Here is a 25,375-nt window from a genome sequence, read left to right as displayed (position 1 = left end):
GGAGAGGCCGCAATTTTTATGAGGGGGAGGTAGGTGCGCTTATCTGGCTGATAGTGCACTACCTCCCACGTATGCTTGGCGCTGGAGGGAGGGTGAGTCAAGGGTTCCGTACCAAGGAGTGAATAACATATGGGAGTATGTGCGGATGCACATGTTGAAGGTGTCACAGGAAGAGAGGTCCCTCCATCAACTGTAACATCAATGGGTGTACATGGTGACTCGTGAGACTGATGTGACTGACCTACTGGGGTTTGAGGTTGGAGATCCTGTAGATATGTATCCATTTACTATTAGCTTGTAGTAATGTAAGGTAATTAATGAAATAAAATATATTTTGCCAAACATGGGAGTGATATGTGAATGCCTTGTGACACACAAGGCAAGACAGAGTGACACCAAGGCTAGAATGTCAATGCATATCATTAGCCATGCTGCACAAGTTATTTTTTGTGGGAATACTAATATATATGTCAAGTATATTTCACCATGTGTCCTTGCATGGAACTGGTGCATGACACAAGGTACCTAAATCTGCTACTCAAAGTATATCCAAAGGAAGTATATTTTCATGTGTATGTAACATGTGTGTGCATAAGGAGCAAATATTGGGCATAATGTTCCCATGTTTTTTCCTCTCCCTTGCAACATACAACTGAAAGCGACTGTTCATATTGTATAACAAACCAGGAGCCCTGTTAATGTGAATGATGTGTTTACATGGTTGTTGGTAAGGATTTAGATTTACATCACTTGAAATATGGTGATGGTATAAATCAAACAGAATCTGTGTCATACCAAACTACACTGTGCATAGACATTATGCACAGTTTAGTGAGGTTAGCCATCACATGGCAATCATTGTGCAACAGATTGAGGCAGGAAATGTGACAGTAGCATTGCGACTTTAGGTGTACCTTGGTTACAACCTAAAAAACTATAAACATCTCACCGTGTGGTGGAGCAGGGGGTGAAACATTTCTCTATCACCCACTCATCCCATCACTATTACCACTTACCTGTGGTATAAGTACTGATATCCAGTCTCAGGGGTGTCTGTACCTCCATCAGAGGTGCCCTGGTCAGAATTATGTAGAAAGGAGTGACAGTGGCCCCACAAGTCTGATGCCCTGGAGGGTGTGTGGATTTAGGACAGCTAATGAATTGAAACAAAGATTTTTGAGAAACAATAGCTCTCAGGTAGTCTTATATGCATTGTGAGGTATATGTCCTCATGGCAGGGAACTTGTACTGTGGCCTAGCAGATGTCCCCCGGATAGTAATCTGCATTGTATTTGATAGAGCACAGAGCATGCATGAGGAACCAATGCACCACTGGTAGCTCTCACAGCATGGATACAAATTAATTGACCAAAGTTTTGCCAGCAGGACAAAAGCACTTAAATTAGTTGACAACTCAATGCTAGACTCCTTGGCAGTTTCTTAAATATGGGGCATCAGCTCAATACAGCAAGCCACCTTGCTGCACTGCGTGAAATGGAAAGGGAAAGAGCAGGAATGCACCATAATTTCCATTATCAGAGCATTCTTTTCCTTTCTTAGTGCTGGTGCACTTTTAGCTGGCTTGCCCCAATGCAGGATGCCCTTGTGTCATGGTTCAGGGTAGCCTGCATTGTAGGATTAATTTTTCTTGGCCAGCAAGGGATACCTTCCTGCTCAAACACAAGCCTGAGAGACATTTTCCTCTTTCTTCATGTGCTGCTAAAGGCAGCACAGGTAGAAAGAGGTCAACACACGGAGAAATAAGGATATTTCTCCTGGTAAAGCCTCAGCTGGGGAATTGTAGCATTTTGACGCATTCCCAGTTCTACTAATGCTAAATCTGGGAATGTGTCAAAATTCATGGGTCGAAGCATGGAAAAACCAAACCTCGACCCATGGAATGACTCCCTGACACAGAGTAAGGTTCCAGGCAAAACCAACGACACCAGCCACAGCCGCGACTCAATTGAGCAGTCAGGCACAGAGCAAGCACACACCATCCCTGGACTGGTACAGAAGTAAAGAGAAACAATGGGCAAGAAGAAAGGACATGCGATTTACAACCACATTCAGAGACTTGAAAAATCTATGGCTAGGATGAAATGGTGACTAGCCAAAATGTCACAGGATCAAAAAAGCTTTCCAAGATTTGCTACCATTCCAGGAGACATAAATGAACATTTCCAACCTGACCCTGGACTCTCTCTCAAACCATCCCCTTCCCTGTACTTTTACCTGTTTGATTTGTATTTTATGTTGTTAATAGGTAGCTAGTGAATAGTGTAGGTTTAGGGATAGTGTAGGTTAGAAATAGTTTTGCAAGACAATTTTAGGTTGGTTTTAGTATATACATTTTAGGGTGGTTAAGATTTTTAGTGTGTGGGAGGTGAATGTTTTCTGTGTTATAAAACAATATATAAAAACTTTTAAAAATAAAAACTAAAATATATATTTGTAAAGGCTTATATGTGTAGGTAGTTCATGTTTAGGATATAGTTTCTGTTTGTATTGTATTGATTTATGTGTATTAAGGGGTTGGGGGTTAATGTTTATCTTGTCATGTGTTGATAGTTGTTCTGTTAGGTTACGTGCTAGATAAGGTAAAATAGGATGGTTTTAACTATAGGTAGGGTAGGTTAGGTAGTGTTTTATGGTATATCATTTATCTTTAAATTAATGTTACATAGTTCTCAAAGTGATATTTAAATTTTTTCTGTAAAGTCCTATTATTTAGTTAGGAGAGTTCATGATGTTCAAATAGTCTGGAGTATATTGTACCTAATGCAGCGTCTGACTCCTCTTAACAACTGCAGGTCTTCCTCACATTGCAGATATGAATGCACACATAGCCATGCTTCTAACACTGATAAGGGAGCAAAGTTTACCATTCTACACACACAACACAGCTAGTCATCTTGCTTCAGTGCATTGAGTGAAAGGGAGAGGACAGGAATGAGACATATTTTACAAGCTACAACACATTCCTGATCTCTGCCTGCACTGGCACACAAACTGCTGCCTAGCATTAACACCATTGTAGACAGGAATACTTGTGCAGGAAGGGACAATTTCCTGGCTTAAAGAATTTGCCATATGCAGTTGCTTCTTCCAAGTGTGCTGCATAATGGAGCACACTCCGAAATAGGACACAACAAGAAGATTCTAACATATATCTCCTCGTTAGCCCTCCCCCCTGGCTAAGTGTAGCATTTTTACAGATTCCATGGTCTATCACTAATGCTAAGTCTGTGAATGTAAATAAATTAACAGATGGATGTGTGGGTTTACCCTCGCTCAACACATGTAACGCCTCTCTAGGCAAAGTGACACAAGGCTGCTATTCTATTTTGCCATGCCTTGTGTTACTCCACAGTGGTCTAGACACGCAGGGCCATACAAGGGGGCCTTGCATGCCTTGGTAATTATCATTCAAGGTATTGCGTTGCTCTTGTGCCACCATGCATGGTGCAAGTGCTATTCAAAGCCATTATAAATATGCATCTTAGTATCTGGCTAGTATGGGTCCAACCAACCCTAAGTTATGTGTTTATGAAAAACATTTGCGGGAGCAGTGAGGTATACAACATATGTTATTGTGTGTAGGTAAGTTCTTTGCAGCACAGACATTGTAATCAGTGGAATAGTGATGGGTTCACATACCACACAGATCCAGGTGGTAAGCTTTTGTGTAATTTTGAATCATTTTTCTGTGTCCATCAAGATGAGTTTACTTGTTGATTTACTTTGAGAGGTTCTACACATTGCTTAATCTTCCATTGCAGTGGATGTCATCGAAGTAGTTGCACATTCATTCAAAGACTGCATTATGAAATGTACCTTATTCCCCTCTGCTTTAGATTGAAATGTAAGTGATTCTGTTTTTGTACGGTGTGTATAAAGACTTTAGAGATAAGACCGAACAAATCTGGTCATGGGATTTCAAAATTGGTTATTATAAATCTGGGTCACATTCTCACATTTCATTATGTGACAAGTATACTTTCAGCAAATCACCACATAATGCCAAAGACAAATATGTAGTGATTCACAATATATTTAGCTAGAAATGTACTTCTCATTTAAATGTGTTACATATGAAAAGTGCTGAAAAACAAATTGCCATTAGCAACTATGGATGCTATTTCATGAGAACAGTATGACGAGATCAAATACTTTACAAAAATAGAGTACTGTAGTAGGTTGTAAATAAGGTGGCATGAAGTCGTACACAGGACAGATCATAAAGCTGGCCATGAGGCTTTCACAAATGCTTATAGGGAATTTCAGGTTCGGAATCATGGAAACTGTATCTCTTCCTCTGATGAGTGTTCTGCTTCCACTTGATGTTGTGATGTTGGAATAGGAGGCAGAGGAGTGATGGCACTTGCCTCTGAAACACTAACATCAGAAATAGTAGATGTTATTCCCAATTTTCCAATTACATTTATGAATGCCAGTAAGTCAGCATCGTAGTCCCTGGCTAGGGTTTGCTGGCTGGTTGGACAAGACACCTATGATGTTGCTTTTGAGGGCACTTGTTGATGGCATAACAGAATCCATTTTGGTCTCCAAACAATTGCCTCAAGGCTCCAGTCTTCTTTCCAAGGACTGGATGGAGAAATTGATGGCTCCCATCTGGCTAATAATATCGCTGGTGTCAGATGTTGAAGGCTTCTGTTGTTGGTCCTCCTGCATCACGACACAAGTGATATCAGCCAAGGAGATATCAGTCCTATGGAGGAAGAATGGGTGCCTAAATTACCCTTGACAACCCCTTTTTGGGGCTCAGACACTTATAAACTCCTTCAAGAGTGCCCGCTATAGTCTCCATCCCCAACCTGACTTCATCAACTATTCACTGTTGGACTCCTACCACTCCCCATTTAAATATGACCCGGGGTCTTCACAGTCCTCACTTGCAATATGATATAAAGATAGCCTGTGCCAAGTTTGGGTTGATTCATCTCGAGACCCAACAACGTTGTCTTCCCTGCTAAAAACAGTGGAAATATTTCTATTGTATTCACGAGTTGTTGGAAGGTATCTTCATACAGGAGGGGCAGGAGGGTGTCAACAGGTTGATCATCATAGACAGGCTGATTTTTAGGAGATGTTTGTCCCTCTGGAAAGCAATAGCGATATGCTACAAATATTCTGTGATTGAATATGACTTAAGTGATTGTATCGCTTTGTTCGCCCTAAGTGTGGCAGGGTATGCTCAGACGTGAGTCCCTTGTTCACTTGGCCACTGGATTCAAGATAGCCTGGCTGATGAGGATTATGAATCCGAAACCGGTCCCAGGATGCTTGTTTCCGGTCCAGGGAAGACATGGCTTGGCAGTTCGGGCTGGACTGTTCCCATGAGGCACAGGGTCAGACTGATTTGCATATAGCCATGTCTGAACTGGGGTGGCTGAGTGAACTAAAGAATGGTGATGGATTAAACCCAGATCAGTTGACTGGGGGTGAGTGTTTGATTTGTTCAAACTCTCCGTCCATCATCCCCTTTTGTATCGCCATATTGTATTGTTGTCCCTTGTCACATAGCAATTCATGTACATTGATCTCACACCCTCATTATTCACTAGGGGGCATATTTAAGTAATTTTCACACAACACAGCAATCCTCCTTGCTGCACTGCCCTGCGTAAAAGGGAGAAGGCAGGAATAGGCCATATTTATCATTATAAATGTATTCCTGCTCTCTACCTTCAGTAGCACGCAATGTGCTACCTGGCACCAAAGCAAGCACCCTTGCACCATGTAGTAAGGGTGCCTGCATTTGCTCTAGGCATTGGTTTGTGCACCAGCGCTAGCCGAGAGCTGTAATGTACCATATAATATTAAAGACACCACATTCCTGCCCTCTATCTTCCACATTGCACAAAACACCAAGCTTCCATGCTGCACTGTCTTGTATGCCATTTGTGAATATTAGCACCCTAGGGGTCATATTTATGAGACATGCATGCAGCACTGAAGAGCAAGCCACCGTGCTGCACTGTGTGAAATGGAAAGGGCATGGATGTGCCATATTTCCCAATATACGGGACATTCCTGCTATTTACTAGCTCACATTTGCCTGCCTAGCGCCAACGCAGGTACCATTGCATCATGCTGCAAGGGTGCCTGTGTTGTAGGCAGGATTGTTTTTTTCAGGTTGGGACACCTTCCTGCACAAAAACTATCATGAAAGGCATTTTCCACTGGTACGTGTGCTGCAGAATGCAGGACACTTCAAAAGAAGAAACGACTAGGAAGAATATTGAGATTTCTCATGATAGCACGTATGGTGGGGCAGCATACTATTCTGATGCATTCCTAGGTCTACCTACTTTTGGAAATCTGGATATGTGTTATAATCCATGTGAGGATGTGTTGGAGCACCCATGTTTACACCCATGGCACACCTCCCTGCTGCACAGTAAAGCAAGGGAGCAATTTCTGCAGCCTTGTGTTACTCTAGGTTTATGAAGTCACTTGGACACCCAAGATGACCCTGCCTGGCTTGATGTAACAGATTTATATTTTCCATCTCATTGAATACCCTAACATGTCAGAAAGGCAAATCTAAAGATTGCTTAATGTGCCCCTAGGTTGTTGTCCCAGCAGTCAAATGGAAATTCCGTCTGTCCGTTATTTGGAAATTGATCATTCTGTCCTTGTACAATTCTTTGTGACATTACACCCCTTGTTTTCACTCGCCCTGTACTTCTTGCTGGTCCTCTACGTCAGCACTGTCCTGACCTTCCACTCTGGCAACCAACATTGTTGGAATGAGGGATGCCACTTGCTCCTCCTATGGCTCCAAATCCACCTGGACATCAGGTCCTCCTACAGTCCTCATGGCTGCCTTTAGGTTCCCGGACAGTGTTTGTTTTGTCCTACAATTCTAGTTTTGCCACCTCTTCTAACACTCCACTACAGTCCTTCTTGTTTGTGCAATGCAGTTTATCTTGTCCACTATAGATTTATATATATATATATATATATATATATATATACATATATATTGCCCAAGACGTCTCCTCCAACAGAAAGAAACAGGCAGCACACGGGGCTTTGTGGAACATCCGCCTTTAATTTTCTCATTAGACCATGGGCATGACGCGTTTCGGGGGTTTTTCCTTTCTCAAATGCCCCCCTGGTCGAGTTGTGTCTCTGCTTGCAGTTCCCAATTGTCAATTATTTATTGTCCATCCCACCTTCTAAAGTAGTGTGGGTTGCCTGACAAACACGGCATGGAATCGCCTCTGCCTTTAACAGTAAACTGCATTTCCCAGCATGCAGCATTCGTAAGCATACCGGCGGCGAAATCATTTACCGGCTAAATTTCTTGTGTTGTACAGCCGGTGTGTCATGTCGTCTGGCGGGAACTGTGGCGCTTGTTTGGGGTTCAGGTGATGACATCCACACTCCTCTCCCCCTTCCTCGCACTTCGGACTGTTCTGGAGAAGGAAACGCCTATGAAGTAGGGGCGTAGCTCCATGCAGGTATGGACTGTGGTTACAGCATTCTCCAATGCAGGCTTGATGCGGGGTAGTCCGAGGGTCTACCTTTTTGCGACCCCTTTTGGACACTTGTGGGGGGTGCACACCTTGCGTGTGGTTCAGCACAACTGCCAAACACTTGCAACACGCTGAATATTGCCCAAGACGTCTCCTCCAACAGAAAGAAACAGGCAGCACACGGGGCTTTGTGGAACATCCGCCTTTAATTTTCTCATTAGACCATGGGCATGACGCGTTTCGGGGGTTTTTCCTTTCTCAAATGCCCCCCTGGTCGAGTTGTGTCTCTGCTTGCAGTTCCCAATTGTCAATTATTTATTGTCCATCCCACCTTCTAAAGTAGTGTGGGTTGCCTGACAAACACGGCGTGGAATATATATATATATATTACCTACTGGCGGTCGCCAGTAGGTATATATAGTTAGGATTGATTGTCATAGGGAAATTGCAACATTCTATTTGGAATAACTTTGGCGCCGGTTGAGGAATCAGCCTGAATTTGTCAGCAACGTTGCCTCGCGGCTCTCCGCTCCTTCCCCGAAAGTTTGGAGGGGATTCGTCAAGCAGGGGCCGAGATAAAAGGGGGGTCCCAAAACGTGTTTTCCCCATGTTAATTTCCATAGGGCGGTCGGTCGCACTTTTAGCTTGAACGGCTGAATGGATTTTCACCAAACTTGACAAAATTGTAGGGACTGGTAGCCCGATGTGCCTTTGCTATGTCTCAAGATATGTGCTCCAGTGGATTTTGAGTAATTTAGGTTTAAAAAAATTTATATATCTGTAAGCGCGCCCCAGTACGTGCACCGGGAAGCGCTCCGGGCGCGCCACGCGACTTGCGCACGGCAAGCTGATTGGTTCTCGGGTGTCGGTAAACATTCGAAACAGTCCGCAGCGGCCGCCATCTTGTGTCTCGGTAGGATCGAGACACAAGAGGTGGTAAAAACAAAAGGGCAAATAATGAAAAGGGGGCAGGGTAGACCCCCCCTGGCCCCCTAGGTTTGATGTGGGGGCCATAAAAGGGTCCCTCGGGTAAAAAAAATAAAAATATATATATATATATTATTTTCGCGTGGGGAGCGCCCGGTACGCGCACCGGGGAGCGTACCGGGGAGCGTACTTTGGTGAAAAATAGTGAAAATAATAGTGTAAAATAATCATTTTGAGTGATTACAGGTAGGGTAGCTCTGAAAAGAGCTTTTGGGTTCTGTGGCTGTTTTATGTACCTACAAGTACATCCCACACAACCTCACACCCCCTCACCCACACACTCCCCACACATACCTCACACACGCACACCTCCACCTACACCCAAACACCCCACAGCCCTACACCGACACCTTACACATCCACACCCACAACCACACATCCCACACACCCAGCCACACACACACACCTCACCCCCCAACACACACACACACACACGCACGCACAGATACGTCACAGACACACCCCACACATCCCACACACACACCTCGCCTTCACACACACACACCCACACCTCACAGACACACCCACACATCCCACATATACACACATATCTTACACACATACCCCCCACATCCACACCCCCCCACACACACCTCACACACCCACACCTCCACCTACACTGAAACACCCCACACACTCACACCCACACACATACCTTACACACCCACACCCCCACCAACACCCACATACCCCACACACCTACACACACCTATACACCCACATACCATAGTCTGTCATGAAAACATAAAGAACATGGAGGCAGGAGATGAAAAAGAGATGTCAAATACACTTTGGAGATAATATAGTGGGAGAAAGGAAGTATCTATGAGCAAAATTACTCTGTAAAACAAAAAAGTTGCCCAGTATACTATAAGTCTCACATTATATTATATTCATTTTGGTACTTTTTCATTGATTACATATAAAAAAGAATAATGTCTGGAACAATTTTTAATTATTAAATATAAATTTATTGCTCTGATTTTTCTAAATTTAATAAGACTTCCAACATTATCTTGTCGGGAATGTCCTCATTTGGATTACATGATTCCATTTCTTCCACATATTTCAGAAACTCTTCATCAAGAGACTGATCGAAAAAATCTGAATTGTTAATCTCTTCCTCTGGGTTGTCCTGAAGATCAAGTTCGAATGAAATATTAAATTTATTTTGATCTCCTTCCATTATGTTGCTGTAAATTGCATAAAACATAAATATATCAGTAGAGATAGGGCACTGTTGGGTTTAAGTTCAGACAGGTAGTTTTGATTTTTTAATAGTGAAGTTATCTTTGGGCAGTGTATGGTATCAGGCTGGAAGTAGAAATATAAAAAAGTGTATGTGATGAAACCTAAGTAAATTCATAATTATACAAGACAAGCCTAACTCCATCCATAACTATAACAGAGAAGCCTATCTCAATCTATAACTATTACAGAGGGATAGTATATAACTATCAGAAAATGTTTTCCAAATTAACTTAAAGTGCACAATATACTTCAGTTTTCCAAAAAACATCTTACCTTTGAAAAAGCAATTGAAGTTATTAGTGAAAATCCTTTTGAATTGTACAGCAGGAAGTAGTAGTCAAAATGGCTGTGTTTCCCTCTCTTTCTTTATATATATTCAGGTACATAACCAATCAAATGTCAGGTAAAAAAAGTAGAAAATGAAAGTAACATTTTAATTGGCTGTCAATTCTAACACTTCAGATGTGTTTTTGTGAAGTAATTTACCTCAGGATATTTAGACAGTGCCACAGCTCAAATGGCTCAATGGAATTCCATAGAATTTGGGAAAATGGTAGGGATTGCTATGTAGTATGAGCTATTCTATATTTGGTGAAAGTGTCTCCAGTGGTTTTTATGTAAATTAATTTTTAACATTTTTTGGGAGCGCTTACCGGTGAGCGCCCCGGTACGCGTACCGGTAAGCGCAACGGGAGTCCTCCATTTTGTGTTTCGGTAGATTTGAGTCAGAAAATGGTGGACAAACAACGTTGGGAATGGGTATAAGGGGGCACAGTAGGTACTCCCTGACACTCTAGGTTTTCTGAGGGGGTCTTAGGAGGCCCATATAGGCCAAAAATATATATATATTTTTAAATTTTCGCGGGGGTAGCGCCCGGTACGCGCACCGGGAAGCGTACCGGGGAGCATACTTTGGTGAAAAATAGTGAAAAAAGTTAGAAAAAGATAATCATTTGGAGTGGTCAGAGATAGGGTAGCCCTGAAAAGGGCTTTTGGGTTCTGTGGCTGATGTAGATACCTACAAGTAGGTACCAATGCACAGTCTTAAATTCAGGAGGAATATTCTATTCCCCTCATCAGAAAAGTGCACACCATCTCCCCTGTAGATATCTTGCATGTTGTAACGCAAGTTATTATTGTATATTGAACCCATTCCATAGTCTCTCATGTAAGCAGAAACAGATTTATTCACATGTTTCCGTGCTTTCTCAAATTGTGGACAAAATTGATTGGACCACTTCCATTTCTGCCTTTTGCATATATTTGAATATACCAAGGTAGTTTGAGGAAAAAGTGCCATCAATTGATCAAAGGTGTCCTTTATAAGCATTTCCAGACCTACCCCAGTCAAAGTGCCCAAGTCATTTCCTCCACAGTGCACAATTAACAGGTCAGGGTGTGGCAAATGCAAAAAGGTTTTCACCAATGGTATCAATTGGTGACATTTCAATCCTCTGTGGCCAATCCATTTAATCTTCACATTTGGTAAGTCAAGGTTGTGGAAATTTCTGGTAGCTGCATACCTTTGAGCCCAGTGGATAGAGCTATGTCCAATAATCCAGACAGAATACATGGTGAGAGGAGATTCTGATGCAGTCAGATGAAGTGTGGAAAAGAAATGGCAGTTGGAACAATAGGAGTTTGCAAAAAAACAAAACTGTGGAGTTTCAGTGCTATTGAATCACAAGCAATGATTGGTAGAATGAGATAGTTGAAAGCTGAAAGTTAGGGTGCATGGTTGTGTTCTGTGTAAGAAGTAATTTGAATGGTTAAAAAAAGTCATTTAAAGAAACATTGCACAAAATAAGCTGGTGTATTCGCAGGTCAAACATCCTTGCTGAGGTGATTTGCAACATTGTAAAATAAACTTTTAACCCTGGGAGCTCAGTGAGGAGGGAGTTGCTATGGTAACAGGTAGAAAGGGTTGAGGGGGGGGAGGGTGTTGGCTTGAAAATAGAGAGGGAAGAGATTTGATTGGTTAACAAAAAGCGATATCTGTGTAGAATTAGAGGTTTTCTGTGCCTTTATGGTTTGCAGTGTCTGGAGAACATATATTTTGCTCTGCTAAAGAAATATTGGTGTGTGTATCTGACACTGTTCTGAATCTCCTAAAATATTTGTAAAGGTGAGTTATGATTCATTTAATATACATAGAGACTTGTATACTCTATGGAGAAGATTTGGAAGGAAATTGTGGTCTTTACATGTTGCTTTGTGTCATGCTTTTTGATAATGCTTGGTAAAAAGTTTTTACTGCATAGAGTAATTGTATTTTGTAAAATTGTTAATTTTTAGTCGTGACATGGAATGCTTCTACGTAGGACCTGTGCTGTGTTTTGTAAATGTGATGTAAGAAACAATTTTGGGGGAAAAAAATATTTTTTACATTTTTTAAAAGGAATAAAGAATGTGTGCATGTTTAATAGAAATACATTTGACTCTTTACAATGATGTTACCTGTGTTAACTCAGTGTAGGAAGCATATTGAGTTTGTTTGCATAGAGGATTTGTAGTTTGTAAAATTGTGAAGCTTCATGTGCAAGATTTTGCCTCAGTATTATCCCTGCTGTGAGGCAGATGGTTGTAAATATGATCTGTGCTGTGCTTCCTATATGTGATGTCAAAAACGATTTTGGGGAAAATAAATGGATTTTACATATTTGAGTATAATGTGGCGCAAAGGTTTAAAAAATGACGCATACATGCGTCACTTTTTAAATATGGGGAAAAAAGGTACATGTTTGGGCTTTCCTGGGGAGCCTAGGTGGTGAGGATTGTATCTAAGTGTGCAGTGGACTAGGCTTCATGAAGCATAAAAATAGTTTTTAAATTTTTTAAAAGGAATAAAGAATGTGTGCATGTTTAATAGAAATACATTTGACTCTTTACAATGATGTTAGCTGTGTTAACTCAGTGTAGGAAGCATATTGAGTTTGTTTGCATAGAGGAATTGTATTTTGTAAAATTGTGAAGCTTCATGTGCAAGATTTTGCCTCAGTCTTATCCCTGCTGTGAGGCAGATGGTTGTAAATATGATCTGTGCTGTGTTTCCTAAATGTGATGTCAAAAACGATTTTGGGGAAAATAAATGGATTTTACATTTTTGAGTATAATGTGGCGCAAAGGTTTAAAAAATTACGCATACATGCGTCACTTTTTAAATATGGGGAAAAAAGGTACATGTTTGGGCTTTCCTGGGGAGCCTAGGTGGTGAGGATTATATCTAAGTGTGCGGTGGACTAGGCTTCATGAAGCATATCCCTGTCTGCATTCTTAGACACAGGTGTCAATTTGACTCTTTACAATGATGTTAGCTGTGTTTTAAAACAGTGTAGGAAGCATATTGAGTTTGTTTGCATAGAGTAATTGTATTTTGTAAAATTGTGAAGCTTCATGTGAAAGCGTTAATTGTATTTTGTAAAATTGTGAATTTTTAGTCGTGACATGGAATGCTTCTACATAGGACCTGCGCTGTGTTTTGTAAATGTGATGTAAAAAACGATTTTGGGGAAAATAAATAGTTTTTACATTATTTAAAAGGAATAAAGAATGTGTGCATGTTTAATAGAAATACATTTGACTCTTTACAATGATGTTACCTGTGTTAACTCAGTGTAGGAAGCATATTGAGTTTGTTTGCATAGAGGAATTGTATTTTGTAAAATTGTGAAGCTTCATGTGCAAGATTTTGCCTCAGTCTTATCCCTGATGTGAGGCAGATGGTTGTAAATATGATCTGTGCTGTGTTTCCTAAATGTGATGTCAAAAACGATTTTGGGGAAAATAAATGGATTTTACATTTTTGAGTATAATGTGGCGCAAAGGTTTAAAAAATTACGCATACATGCGTCACTTTTTAAATATGGGGAAAAAAGGTACATGTTTGGGCTTTCCTGGGGAGCCTAGGTGGTGAGGATTATATCTAAGTGTGCGGTGGACTAGGCTTCATGAAGCATATCCCTGTCTGCATTCTTAGACACAGGTGTCAATTTGACTCTTTACAATGATGTTAGCTGTGTTTTAAAACAGTGTAGGAAGCATATTGAGTTTGTTTGCATAGAGTAATTGTATTTTGTAAAATTGTGAAGCTTCATGTGAAAGCGTTAATTGTATTTTGTAAAATTGTGAATTTTTAGTCGTGACATGGAATGCTTCTACATAGGACCTGCGCTGTGTTTTGTAAATGTGATGTAAAAAACGATTTTGGGGAAAATAAATAGTTTTTACATTATTTAAAAGGAATAAAGAATGTGTGCATGTTTAATAGAAATACATTTGACTCTTTACAATGATGTTACCTGTGTTAACTCAGTGTAGGAAGCATATTGAGTTTGTTTGCATAGAGGAATTGTATTTTGTAAAATTGTGAAGCTTCATGTGCAAGATTTTGCCTCAGTCTTATCCCTGATGTGAGGCAGATGGTTGTAAATATGATCTGTGCTGTGTTTCCTAAATGTGATGTCAAAAACGATTTTGGGGAAAATAAATGGATTTTACATTTTTGAGTATAATGTGGCACAAAGGTTTAAAAAATGACGCATACATGCGTCACTTTTTAAATATGGGGAAAAAAGGTACATATGTGGGCTTTCCTGGTAAGCCTAGGTGGTTAGGATTGTATCTAAGTGTGCAGTGGAGTAGGCTTCATGAAGCATATCCCTGTCTGTATTCTTAGACATAGGTGTCAATTTGACTCTTTACAATGATGTTAGCTGTGTTTTAAAACAGTGTAGGAAGCATATTGAGTTTGTTTGCATAGAGGAATTGTATTTTGTAAAATTGTGAAGCTCCATGAGAAAGCGTTTGCCTCACTCTTATTCCTGTTGTGAGGCAGGTGCAAGATTTTGCCTCAGTCTTATCCCTGCTTTGAGGCAGATGATTGTAAATAGGATCTGTGCTGTGTTTCCTAAATGTAATGTCAAAAACGATTTTGGGGAAAATAAATGGTTTTTACATTTTTGAGTATATTGTGGCACAGAGGTTTAAAAAGTGACGCATCTACCTACATCCGTCACTTTTTAAATATGGGGCAAAAAAGGTACTTGTTTGGGCTTTCCTGGGGAGCATAGGTGTTGAGGCTTGTGTCTAAGAGTGCAGTGGATTAGGCTTCATGAAGCCTATCTCTGCTGCATTCTTAGACACAGGTGTTTTGAGGCACAATCTTGCACTTGTCTCACAACAGGAATAAGACTGAGGCAAACGCTTTCTCATGGAGCTTCACAATTTTACAAAATACAATTCCTCTATGTAAACAAACTCAATATGCTTCCTACACTGATTTAAAACACAGCTAACATCACTGTAAAGAGTCAAATTGACACCTGCGTCTAAGAATGCAGACAGGTATATGCTTCATGAAGCCTAGTCCACTGCACTCTTAGACACAAGCTTCACCAACTACGCTCCCCAGGAAAACCCAAACAAGTACCTTTTTGCTCCATATTTAAAAATTGATTCATGTAGGTAGATGCGTCACTTTTTAAACCTCTGCGCCACATTATAATCAAAAATGTAAAAACCAATCATTTTCTCCAAAATCGTTTTTGACATCACATTTAGGAAACACAGCACAGATCCTATTTACAATCATCTGCCTCACAGCAGGGATAAGACTGAGGCAAAATCTTGCACCTGCCTCACAACAGGAATAAGACTGAGGCAAACGCTTTCTCATGGAGCTTCACAATTTTATAAAATACAATTCTATATAACTATATAACTCAATATTTTCTTGGGAAGCATAGGTGGTGAAGCCTGTGTATAACAGTGCAGTGGAGTTAGACATAGGTCTGATCTTCTTTGTAGTTGTGGACAGAGCGGTCTTCCACGATATTTTTCAATACAGGCCTCACCTTTTGTGCACCACTGGAGAATCCTCACCTGATCTGAAACCCTGTATTGATCGTTTGCTTTTTGTCATTGCTTTGTTGTTTGGTAATAGTGGTCTATAATGTGCTACTGTTTTTCTTTAACACAGATTGAAATTGTTATTTGAAGAAAAAGCAAAGATGCCCACAAAGGAAAGGACAAAGAAACAACGTAACCGGGAAAAATCAAAAACAGCAACGGAATTACAGCATTCTTCCACAACAGATACTTCAAAAAACAGGAACTAAGCTCCTGGTAAGACAACTAAGTCTTTTTTACGCAACATATGTACATCCAGAAAAAATGATGGACACCATGTAGAAAAAGAAAATGAGAGAGTAAAATTGAAAAGGAAGGAGAGATCTTCAAAGAATCCTAAAACTGGAGCAGGAGAGAATAATATGAACAGGAATAGAAGGCAGAATCAGTTTAGAGACATTCGTAGATGAATGTTTCGCAATAGAGTGGTTTTAAATTTGTTAAAAAATATTAAAAAAGGTAAACAGAGAGCTGCTTTTTATAAGAAAAAGAAAAGTGTAGAGAAGATTGTTGATCAGGCTTTTGAAGTTAAGAAAAAATTATTTATTTTAATAATCAATAGAATTAGGACACTTAACAAGACAATTGATGTTTTCAAATCAAACAGTAGATGGAAAAGAGTAATTAATCGGAATAATTTTTGTAAAGTTTTTTCTGGAGAATGGATGCACAGTTCAAGTTGTGAGCCATTTTTTAATGAGGAGAGTTACTTCCAGGAGAATGATTTAGTGCATGCAGTTGACACCAGTGGTCGAGCGTATGAAGTGAAAGACGGTTGTCCGATTGAAAAAGAGAAACTTGTGCCTAGAGAACCAGAAGAGGTGTTATCTGATGAAGTTTTAGGGAGACGTACTAAGGGTCCAGTGTACACTTGGAAGTGTAGTAGTATTTGTAGTGTGCGACAGGAATCAATTGATTTGTTTTGTAATTTCTTACGTACATATAGTAAAAAAAGTATAAAGCAGAAAGTGAAGTTGTTGCAAGACTTAGATCCTTGCAGAGTGAGAGGAATCACAGGTTTGCAAGGCCATTCACTGGCTTGTCTTTCTAGAAAAGTCTGTCAGAGTGTTTTTCATCATTTTAGGATGTTAGCAGTGCATCATACCAAAATGAGGAAATTAGTGAGAATGTTGTATTATGCAAAAAGTCCAGCACTTAAGCTTAAACAATTAAACAGTGCTCTTTTGCATGGAACAGAATTAGATGTGAAGAAGATTTGTGAAGAAATTGAGATTTGTTATTTTCGTGAGCAAGAGGACAGTGTAGAAATTGAGACAGCAATTCAAGGTAATGTGGAAGACAATGTACAGATTTTAAATACAGAAAAGTTTGAGAAGGAAATTACCAGGTTTAAGGTGAAATCAAGTGAAAGGCCGAATTTTACTTGTGTGTGTTGTCGACGGACTCATTATAAGATTCAGACTAGGTTAGTTGATTTATATGCAAAAAGTGAAAAGATGGATAATTATGAGTGGAAAGATTTAGCAACTTATTTGTGGGTGGAGAATTCTTTTGATATGAGTTCTGATCAGCGTATTTGTAAATATTGTTATGACAAATTAAATCAAAACAGAATGCCTGCTAGAGCTGTTCATAATAATCTGGAGTTGATAGACATTCCCCGTGAATTGATGGATTTAAATACATATGAGTCTATTTTGATTCAATGTGTCCATCCTTTTCAGGCAATTGTTCGCATGGAGCCTAAGATAGGGAAATTGCCTCCTACAGATTTGCAGAGAGGATTAAAGGGAAGAGTTGTTTATTTGCCCCTAGATTTGAAAAACATATTGATACAATTGGTATAGAAAAAGTAGAAGAGGAACCTTTAGTTATTCTAGTTAATGGGGTTCCAACAAAGAGTAAAAAAATCTGGCAAGATTTAGTGGATGTTAGGAAAGTCAAAAAGGCAACGTTGTATTTAGTCAAAAACAATGAGTACTACAAAGATGTATGTGTTGCAGCAGAGGAAACAGCTACAGATGAAGACAGTGATTGTTCAGGCGGCCAAATTGAAAAAGTTGATGTGTCTAGAAGTGAAGAAATATATGAACATTATACTGTTCATCCTTTGCATTCCAAAGAAGTAATGGGGAATGCAATTGAATTGTTTCAAATGAAAACAGCAAAAGGAAGTCCCATTAGTGTATGGGAAGAAAGTTTGGAAGCTCGTTGTTTTCCACAGCTATTTCCAACAGGTCGAGGTGGACGATATGACGATCGACCACTTCAAATTCCTGCATCTGAATATCGAACTGTAAGATTATATGCTGAAGATGCAAGGTTTCGTCAATGCATTCCCTATTTGTTTCATCTACTGTATGAAAGTGACTTGTCTGGGCTTTCTTATGCAGTAAACCATATTCTGAAAAGTGGAGCAGATCTACAAAATGTTTCGGCGAGGGACTTTATGGAGAAAGTGAATCTGCAAGATAATATTTTAGAATCTCATCTAATCAATCTCATGGCATGTCAGCGTGGTAAAAATGAGTATTGGTACCGTCGCCATGGGGGAATTGAAATGTATGCTAAGAAACTTAGGAACTCCTACATGGTTCCTCACTCTTAGCTGTGCCGAGTATGCATGGGAAGACTTACTTCAATTTCTATGAGAGGCCAATGCTAATATACAAAATATAGAATTCAAAACACCTGGAGAACTGTGTTCTTTGGATCCAGTGAATGTATGCAGATATTTTAATCATAGATTTGAAGCAATGATGTCTTTTATTACCAACAAAAAAAATCCTCCCCTTGGAGAGGTTTTGGATTTCTTTTGGAGAAAGGAGTATCAAGCGAGAGGTGCTCCTCACATACATATGCTGCTGTGGATTAAAGATGCACCCAAATTTGGAACAGATTCGGATGAGACAGTGATGAGTTTCATTGAAGAGTATTCAACATGTGCTGTTCCAAAAACTATGGAAGAAAACAGTTTAAGGCAACAAGTTTTACGCTTTCAATCCCATCGTTGTGGAAAGTACTGTCGTCCAAAATTCAGAAACAAGGACAAGTTCTACACAAAATGTCGTTTCAGCTTTCCACGACCAATGATTTCTAAAGGAAGAGTAAATAATTTGATGTCTTCTCTGCGACATACTGTGACGAGGAAATCACCAAAAAATACATACAATTTAAAAAGAGACGAAGAGTCCAAGTACATCAACGACTATAACCCAGTGATTTTGTTCATGTGGAATGCTAACATGGATATTCAATTCGTTGCTGACAACTCTATTGCTGTGGCTCGATATGTGACGTCTTACATCACAAAAAAAGAAAAGAAAGAACTAAAGGAAATGTGGGAGGACATTTCACATGAAAAGAGTCTAAGCAAGAAATTATACAGTTACAGTCTGAAGATGTTGTCGCATCGAGAAATTGGAGCGTATGAATGTTCTGATCGATTGTCGTCAGCAAGTCTCTATGCCAAATCTAGAACCATCATTTGGGTGAGTCTAGGTCTTGCTGCAACACGAAATCGAGTTTTGAAATCTGTACAAGAGATAGAGTATTTGGCGGAGAAAGAACCAGAAAGTACAGATATTTTGAAGACAAACATTTTGGATACATACTATCCAAATAGAAGTCATCACCTTGAGAACGCTTGTCTCCATGAAGTTCTGCAGAGATATATTTATAAGAGGAACATCAGAGAAGATATCAATAATGGAATATATGGAGTCATTGGATGTGAAGGATGTCTAGTGAAACAGAAAAAAGGTCATTTGATTAATCATCGCAAATTGAGTTGTGATAATCCAGATAAAAGAGAATTTTATTATTTGGCTCTTTTGCAACTGTTTAAACCATGGCGTGAAGAAGAGGAACTGCTTGGAGATTTTCTCTGTTATGAAGACTACTTTAATGCAACGAAGGATACCATAGAATGTCCTGTTTTTCCAAATTATCTGCAAATGTTGAATGAAGTAATAGAGCAAGAAGCCACAATTGCTGCAGAGATTGCGAGAGACAGTTCTCAAGGCAGTCAGAGTTCTGCTTCATTGAGTCAGGATCCACTAGGAGGACCAATTATCCAAAATGAAGCTGCTACTGCCATGGATGAGGTGGAAAGAGCTATGGAACAAGGTCAAGATGATGAAGTTAACTTAGAAGATTTGGTGAAACAACTAAACCTTGAGCAGAAACAGATATATGACGAAGTCACAGAACAGATTGAACATGGATTCAGTCATGAGAAAAAAGAGTGCTCATGTACATCATTTAAGCCTGTCCAACTGTACGTGAGTGGAGAAGCGGGAACTGGAAAAAGTTTTCTGATTAAAGCCATTGCAACTTATCTGCAGAAAAGGACTGAATCACCGCTGTCTTGTGTTGTTACTGCTCCAACTGGGCTGGCAGCACATAACATTAAAGGGATTACTTTACATCGTTTACTGATGCTGCCAGTGGAGCATGATAACAAATTGGAGTATCACAAGCTATCAGGAGATGCGTGTTCCGAAGTTTCGAGAGTCCTGAAGAAAATGAAACTTCTTATCATTGATGAAGTAAGCATGGTGTCAAATATCATGCATGCTTTTGTGCATTTGAGAATGCAAAAAAATCTTAGAACAGACTATAATGTCTTATTTGGTGGAAAACATATTATTGTTTTTGGAGATCTTCTGCAGTTGACTCCAGTGAAAGGACAACCTGTGTTCAAAATGCTCACACATGAAGATACCAGGAAGTGCTTAGGGAGCATTGGAAACGTTAATATATGGTTAAACTTTAAATATGCAGAACTGCTTCAAAATATGCGGCAGGCAAATGATGAAGATTATAAAAATATTCTACAAGATGTAAGGATCGGAAAAGTAAGTCAGCAAGGGAAAGAAGCTTTACATGCACGACTAATTTCAAATTTGTACCCAAATGAAAACATTCTTCCAGAGAACATATGTAAGAAAATTAACGAGAAGAAATCTGGCATATGTTTGTTGCCAACTCTGAAAGGATGTTCCATGTTCAACAACAAAATGTTACAGTTAGAAAATGAAGAGATAGTGAAACTGGAAGCTATTGATAAAATAGAGCATATGGGAGCAACAATTATTTTGTCTGAAAATTTGAAATCAAAATTGGATTCATTAGAGAAGACTATATCTAAAACTGCTGGTTTTGAAAAGACTCTGAATGTGTGTTTGAATTGTCGTGTCATTTTAAGAAGAAATTTAAATGTTGAAAGAGGTCTAGTAAATGGAGCAATGGGTTATGTTGTTGGTTTTGTGAATTACAAAAATAGAGATGGAATTGAAATTTTAAAAATTAAATTTGATGACATTGATGAAATAGAACAAATTTGTCGTTGTTCAGCTAGATTTTTGCTCATGAAAGACTTATATGTTCGCCGAAAACAGTTTCCTATTTGTTTTGCATATGCGGTGACAATTCATAAGTCTCAAGGTTTAAGTGTAGATAGCGCTTTGGTGAACATTGGAAGTTCTGTGTTTAAAGAGGGTATGGCATATGTGGCATTATCACGAGTCAGAACTTTATCAGGATTGTACTTGATTGAGTGTGATGAAACAAAGATTTGTGCAGATTTAGATTGTGTAAAAGAATACAATAGGTTAAGAAGAGAGTATGCTCCACATTTGCCTCAATATCCTCTGATAGAAAAACGTGTGGTAGGCCGAAAAAGAAGAAATGAGAGTAATTGCAGTGAGGTATCAGCAAAAAGGCATAAAGTAGATAAAAGTGTAATTGTAAAGAGAAACAAAAAGGATTCTGTTGAAGATGTTGTTGGATTTCAGTTTGAAAACAGTTCTGGTGTCAACTGCTATGCTAATGTAGTAGTTAATGTTGTTTTTTTTCTTCAAAATTTACAAAGACAGAGGCAAGATGGCCGCGGGTGGGTTGTGGTGAGCAGTCGCACCAAAAACCTCTCTCCCATCTAGTCGCAACAATAATGAAGTAGCTGGGCGCTATAATGATAGCACTAGACCATTCAGATGGCTGTTGACTTTGCCTGCACGAAAGACGGATTCGGAACTGGGAAGAGTGTTGTACAGCCAAATACTAGCCAGTTTAGAAGCAGAATGGTGGCTGAATTCAGCAGACTTACAAAGACATTGAGAGCGCTCACGGGTAGTCTGCTAAGGCAAGCGCTGAGCATATCGGCTGTTGGAATTAAGGAGATAAGCGGCTCGCTGCGCACAAAAATGCCACTAAGATCTGCGAAGGCTGACAAGGCTGATAAGACGAAATCCAGAGACGGGATTGAAACCAGTAAATCGAACCCCAGCGGACCGGAGACACCCATCGCGTTGAAAACACAAATGCCGATGAAGAACCCGGGCGCTATTAAAAAAGTGCTGGTGCCTCCTACAAAAAAGAAACTGGACCAAAAAGGAAAACCACTCGGGGCTGAGGAGAGCGATACAGTGAAAGGGCGCATTAAAGTATTTGAAAAGCCAGCGTTGTTGAAATCAAAAAATAAAGGAACCCCCCTTAGGCAGCCCACCTTACCAGAATCATTTACCCGCCCAGCCAGCGCAGAGACGGCGGTCTTGGCAGCTGGAGCCCCCGGCAATGCAGAAGCAGATCCTGGAGTCAGTCAGCAGAGCGTCCTCGAGGACGCAGCGGCAGCAGCAACAACGGGAGCTGGAGATGTGACAGACGCCGAGACAGCTGTTGCTAAGCAACCGTTCTCTGTGAACCTCGATCAGGGCGAACTGAACGCTGACAGGAGCGAGGAGGAGAAGGCAGAGGAGATTGCGGGACAGAGGGCTCTGAAAGGTGCTGAAAAGAACGGAGAAAAGGAGACTCTGCAGAGGATGGGGCTCAAAGAAGGGATCGCTGTGGACAAGGAAAGCGGTAAGGGGGCGCCAAGGGGGCATGAAAATGCAGATATGTTGCAAGCAATTATGCAGGTGGAAGCAGAATTAATGGCTAACTCCCCCAACCCCACATGGGGAAGTTCTGTAAGTTTGGTGGCAGAAAAGCTAGAAACCGGACATCTCAGGGAGAAGGAAGATCTATGCTCACTGGAGGGGGAGCATTTCTTCTCAGTAAATGAGGATTCCGATTTTGTACAGCAGGAGGGGGTGACAACTGATGAAGAGGAGGAAGAGGAGGCGGAGAAGGAGGAGGATGAAGATGAAGAAGATTCATGGTCAGACTCTACCTCCTCAGGAACTGATATAGGCAAAGACTCAACACAAAAAAGGAAACAGATAAGGCGCTCTAGGCACGAAAGATCGCCCACAAGAGGCGCTGAGAGGAAACTGGACTGGGACTATTCGGCAACATCGCAGACATACCAGGAAGAGCAAGAAACAGGCCCAAGGCAAGATGGTGCACTAGGAATGGTATTCAACATGCTGAAACAAATACAAACTGAAGCGAGATCTACAAGTCGTAAAACAAGACAAGACTTCAAGAAGATTCAAACAACGCTCCGAAAGACAAACAAACTATATGAAGGTCTGGCTGGGAGAGTGGCTGAGGTGGAGGAAAGAACAGGCAAGATGGAGGATGACGTACGCAGCTTTAGCGAATTTAAGACACAACAGGGAAAGAAGGCAGACGATTTTCTTTGGAAGATGGAGGATTTCGAGAATCGTCAAAGACGCAATAATGTTCGCATTTTGGGGGTGGCAGAAGGACTTGAAAGGCAGGACCCTAGGGGGTTCGTGGTCAAATTACTAAAGGGTGCTTTTCCTGAATCCCAGTGGCAGTGGGAAGCAGAGATTCAGAGGGCGCATAGGTTCCCTTTTGTCCAGCGTAAGACATATGGAGCCGAAGGAGGCTCTAAAGAGCCACTCCCCAGAGCAATATTAGTGTATGTTGGAAACTTTTTGCTCCGAGAGGAAATTATTCAGAAAGCCAGACCCGATAGTAAGAGAACCGTGGAGGGTGTTACCTTCTTTTCGAGACCAGACTTTTGTCACGTGACAGTTGAGAGGAGGTGGAGGCTCAGGAAAATGATCCCGCAGTTTCAGGCCGTAGGATCAGAGGCATATTTGCTATTTCCAGCTAGACTGAAAGTGATCACCAAGGGCAGAGTCAGGATGTTTATGTCGGAAGTGAAAGCGCAGGAGTTTATTCAAGAGTTGGGAAGGGAGAAGAAATAAGAGTTTGAGCTCCGTTAAGATGGCTGAAGATTTTCAAATCAATATTATGTTTTTTTTTGTTTTTTTCTTCGATAGAAAGGGGGGACACTGAAGAAGGTGGGAGAGGGGTGCGACTAACACAATCAGGAAGCGACCACACATAGGTCATTGCTGACCTATTTGCCTGTAGGGAGGTGGGTAGGGAGGGAAGGGGAGGGAAGGGGGAGGGGAGGGGGTGGGAGACCAAAAATCAGTGGAAGTATATTGTTTTGTTATGTTTTTTAGCACACATTGATTGCTTATATAGTTTGTTGTTTATATTGCTGAGTGGAGAAGAGAGGAGGAAGACTGGAAAGAGGGAAAAGATGGATAAAGAAATAGTTGGGATACAAAGAAATGTTCTTTTCTATAATGCACAATGTCATGTAAGTTAGCTTCTATAAATGTATGTGGTTTGAATGATCCAAGGAAAAGGGCGAATGTAGCAGCTTATATTAGAACTTTACAAGTGGACTTAGTATGCTTACAGGAAACGCACATAGAGGAAAAGCAGATATACTTATTGAATCAAATGGGGTTTGATGTACTCGCAGCTAGTAGGCAAGGGTCTAGGACAAGAGGAGTTGCAATTCTGGGGAGAAGAAGAGATGTGATAGTTAAAAGAAAGAAAGAAGATCAATGGGGGAGATGGGCCATGGCGGAACTATGTTTTAAAGGTCTCAGGTTAACATTAGTAACCATATATGGATCAACGGAGGATGATCCGGAGATATGGCAATTTATAGATGCAGAATTAGCACAGTGGCCTGATCCAGTAGTATGCTGTGGCGATTTTAACCTACATGACCCTACAAGTACATTTATGAATACAGGAGCGGTGTACAGTGGTAGAAAGAGAAAGGTATATAGGGCTATTGCTAACATGGTCAACAATAATCTTTTGGTAGATCCCTGGGCGATGCAACATCCACTGTTAGATAGTAGTACTTTTTTTTCGGCACCACACCAGGTGTTGGTAAGACTAGACTACTTTTTAGTCTCAAGGTCTATGGCTTCGGAGACACAGATTGAAAAGCATCCAAGGATTATTTCCGATCATAGTCCATTAGTATTGACAGTGAAGATTCCGCAAATACAGAGTAAGAGGTCAACATGGACCTTTGAGAGGAGTCTTCTTCAAGATGCCGAATATAGGAAGCATATGGAGGAGTGGATTAGGTTCTTTTGGGAGATCAATCATGGTACTGCCTCCATAGGACAAACTTGGGATTGCTTAAAAGCTGGGGCTAGAGGAGAGACATTGTGCTATGTATTGACAAGACGCAAGAAAGAGAGGTTAAAGATTGAAGCTATCCGGCAAAAGCTGAATATAGAGGAAGGAAAATTAGCTGCTGCAGTAGAATCCAAATCCAGCTTGGAACACGTATTACTAAAATTAGTAGCATTAAAGGCAGAAGCTGTAGAAAGCTTTTCCAGAAAGCTTGCTGAAAAATATTTGGCTAAAAAACAAGAGGCTTATGAGTGTAGCGAGAAAGTGGGACACATCCTTGCGGTTAAAGTTAGACAGCAGAGGGCAGCTGCAGAGATAAAAGAGATATTGGATCCACTGGGTGTCACGATTACTGATCCGGATAGGATAAGAGATGTTTTTAGAATATTTTA

The sequence above is a fragment of the Lissotriton helveticus genome, chromosome 6 (assembly GCF_964261635.1).
Source record: "Lissotriton helveticus chromosome 6, aLisHel1.1, whole genome shotgun sequence".
NCBI lineage: Eukaryota > Metazoa > Chordata > Amphibia > Caudata > Salamandridae > Lissotriton > Lissotriton helveticus.
Note: the sequence above shows the minus strand (reverse complement) of the source record.